The following is a 4,205-nucleotide window of genomic DNA, read 5'->3' as shown; positions in this document are numbered from 1 at the left end:
ATGGATCATCCAATAGCAAGTCATGCGGAGCAGGAGTAGTATTCGAGGGCCCAGAATGTATTCTCCTTGTGCAAGCACTGGAATTTTATTTTAAAACATCAAACAATCAAGTTGAGTACGAGACCATTCTAGTTGGCCTCAATTTAGCACATGACATGGAAACTCATCAGCTTATTTGTATAATCGACTTTGAGCTTGTAGTCAGACAACTTAAGGGAGAATTTGAAGTCAAAGAATCTCAGTTACAAAAATATTATCACCTCGTTCGAAATTTGATGTCTAAGTTAAAAAATGTTCAAATTGAACATATTCACCGAGAACATAGTTCCAGAGCCAACATGCTTTCACGATTAGCCATAGTTAAAAAGAAAGGACTTCATCGGTCGATCATCTATGTAAACCTCAAGAATCCCAGTGTCAACACAAATGAATGCATGGCAACTGATAAAAAGAGGAACTACAGGACACCTATCAAACAATTTTTAGAAAAGAGTGAAAGCGGAGCACAAGAGGAGAAGACAATGAGGCAAGAAGCCACTCGGCTTATCCTCATCAGTTTCGATCTTTACCGTCGAGGATACACTCAGCCATTGTTGAAATGTATTTTATAAGATCAAACCGACTATGTCATGTGCGAAATACACAAGAGGGTATGTGGAACTCATTTGGGAGCAAGAGTAATGGCTGGTAAGCTGCTATGGCCAAGGTGATTGCACATAATTTGTTTGAAATGCTTAAAGTTTCAAGAATATGGCAACCTATCTCACCAGAAGCCCGATAATCTATATTATATTCTTCTCCATGGCCTTTTCCAAAGTGGGGAATGGACATCATTAGTTCCTTTTGGTTGGAATTGATTATTTTACTAAGTGGATAGAAGTCGACCAATTAGTAGCCATCACAACACGAAATGTTCAAAATTTCGTATGAAAGAATATCATTTGTCGTTTTGGGATACCTCATGTCATCATCACTGACAACAGTCAGAAATTAATCGACTAATTCAGTGGAACACCCTCAAACCAATGGCTAGGATGAAGTTGCCAATAAAATAGTTCTTAACGAATTGAAAAAGAGACTCGGCTCAACTAAGGGCAAGTGGATCGAAGAGCTCATTGAGATCCTATGGGTTTACAGATGCACACCACAAACCACTACTCAAGAAACTCCATACAACTAGACCTATGGTACAAAGACATGATCCCAGTTGAAGTCACATAACCCTCACTACGACAACAATTAATTGATATAAAATTCAATGAAGAAAGTCTTTTGATCGGGCTCAATCTCATCAACAAATACAGAGAAAAAAGCATAATAAGAAAAGAGGCTTGCAAGATTCGAGCGACAAGAAGGTATAATTTGAAGGTATCACCTCGGAATTTTTAAAAGGGAGACTTTGTTTGGAGAATGTGCAACGATGCTAGGAAGAACGAGGGAAAATTCTCAAGCAATTGGGAATGACCTTTCTGTATTAAAAACATAGAGGTCAGTGCAGCCTATTATTTAGAATTTTTGTTAGGTAAAATTGTACCGAGAAGGTGAAATGCCACGCATCTCAAATTTTGTTACAGTTAACATATAATAAATAGTGTACTCTTTCCTCGCTTGGTTGTTTTATCCCTAAGGAGGGTTTTCAACCAAGGTTTTAACGAGGCAGCTTAAAATCATATCTATTCTTATTTCAGTTCGACACACATCACATCAATTATTCTACCAAAATTGAAGAACCAGTCGGTTAAGGCAACTCGCTTAATAATTAGCAACCCTTACTGAGAGTGCAACCATTTGATTGAAGCAGTTCACTTCCAAATTAGCAACCCTTACCAACCAAACACTTATTCGAATAAGGTCACTTGCTTAACCCTTTTTTATTACATACATAATAGTATAAATGCAAGGTTCGATTTACAATAGGCTTCCAGCTGCTTGACATGACTCAACATACCATCAACCCACACGAAACGCCTTAAAAAATTATTACATAGTGCCCGGATGGCATCATCTAACTCAGTCATATTACGAAGACAAGGACCACACCAAGCATATATCAAGTTAATACTTGTTCCAATAAAAAAACTAAAGTTCAAACATCATTTGGTCGAAGCATCAAAAATATTATCGGCATCACTCACTCAGTCGGAGTTTCAAGATCACCTCTTTGGTGTTTGTGTGTTTGTAATCTAGGGTTGATTACATAGTGAATTCTCAGTGGTTAGCTGAGGACTGGATGTAGCTCTGGTTAAGAGTGAACCAGTATAAATTCTTGTGTGAATTTCTTTATCCCTCACTCCTTAATGTTAGAATGGATGACTTTAAACTAGAGGGGGTGAATGGTTTAAAGAGGGTTTTCGAAAACTTTTAAGCCTAGAATGAAATTGCTTCGAGAATATCTTGATTAAGAAATCAGTTTGTCAAAACACAAAGCAAAAAGCACAGCACCAAAAAAACAATCGGTTGTTTCGTACAAACAATCGATTATTTATACCAGTTTACAAATATAAAAACTGAATTTAAAGAGTTAAGGGATAGAGAAAATGCACACAGAGATTTATACTGGTTCACTCTAAACCCAGAGCTACATCCAGTCTTCCTAGAAACCACTGGGGAATCCACTAAGCAATCAACCCTAGATCACTTACAGCACAACCAATGAAGTGACCGTGATCCCCACAAGACACACACCACACACTCCCTTTGGTCCAACACAACAACACTAAGAATGCTGATCTTGATCCCCTCATGAGCACACAGCACTTCTCAGCAACACACAGAAAGTTTCTTTCAAAGTACAAAGAATTACACTTGTTACAGAACAAATCTGAAATCAATACAAGCAGAAAATCCTATCTCACACTCTTTGATCAATCTCAATCTCTGAGCAATCTAAACTTTTTCTCTTAAGCAAAAACAGTGAAAAACTCAAATCAGTTTTTCAGTATATAATCAAAGTTGTTGTTTGTTATCAAATCTTAACAAACTATTCATTGCATTTAAAGATTGGTCAAAGCATTAAAAACTGGAGCGTCATCAGTTAGAAAAACATTTAATGCTCAGTCAAAGCACAAAACAGTTTTTTGTTGTGGTACCAAAAACAAACAATCGGTTGTTTCCACGAATCAATCGGTTGTTTTGGTTTTGACAGCTCAACCGTTTAAAAACAGTTTTCAACCTTTTCTAAAAACACCTAAGTATAAAACAATCGGTTGTTTCAACAAAACAACAGGTTATTTTTCACTTAGTTTGAAAAACACTTTTCTCTTAAAAGGATTCAGAGTGCTTATGCTTTGGATTCAATCAAGAGTGGAGTATACATGAAATCTACCCCAGATCCTATCTAATAAGACAACTTAGCAACAACAAACACATGTAGCCTTTCATCAACCTTCAAAGGGTTTGGATTCTTCAAAGCTTGAACACACTTGGTTCAACAATCTCCCCCTATTTGATGAAGACAAATCCCTGGTGCTTGTGTTTGATCTGATTGAATCTGAAGCAGTACCTACAAAACTAGCATATATACAGTCCAATGCTTCTTACAGTAGTAGATTAGATTTTCACATAATGAAAGCATATTTTCAGATAAACAATTGGTTGTTTACAGAAATAATCGGTTGTTTCTATCAGCAGCAGCAAAAACAGTTTTATATCAGAGATTTTAACAGATTTAAACAGTTTCAGAGAAAGATACATAGGAACCAATTAATTCTCCCCCTATTTGTCTTCACAAATAGACTCTAATATGTATTAAAACAGATTTAGGAGAGATTATTAAGATCAAGGATACCTAACTCATTTCTTAGAAAGAAGAACCTCTCTTTTAGTAATGGTTTAGTGAAGATATCAGCTAACTGCAATTTGGTCTCTACAAACTTCACTTCACAATCCCCATTGCTTACATGATTCCTAATGAAATGATGTCGTATCTCAATATATTTGGTCCTTGAGTGCTGAATCTGATTTTTGGTAAGATTGATGGCACTTGTGTTATCACACATCAAAGGAACTTTGCTGATTTGCAATCCAAAGTATGCAAGTTGTTGTTTGAGCCACAGAATCTGTGCACCACAGCTTCCAACAGCTATATACTCAGCCTCAGCAGTAGAGAGAGCAACACATGCTTGCTTCTTACTATGCCATGAGATAAGGCTTGAACCAAGAAGGTGGCAAGTTGATGTGATTCCACTAGCAAAGAAGAGAAAGGT

Source organism: Phaseolus vulgaris, chromosome 6 (genome assembly GCF_051622355.1).
Source record: "Phaseolus vulgaris cultivar YP4 chromosome 6, ASM5162235v1, whole genome shotgun sequence".
NCBI lineage: Eukaryota > Viridiplantae > Streptophyta > Magnoliopsida > Fabales > Fabaceae > Phaseolus > Phaseolus vulgaris.
Note: the sequence above shows the minus strand (reverse complement) of the source record.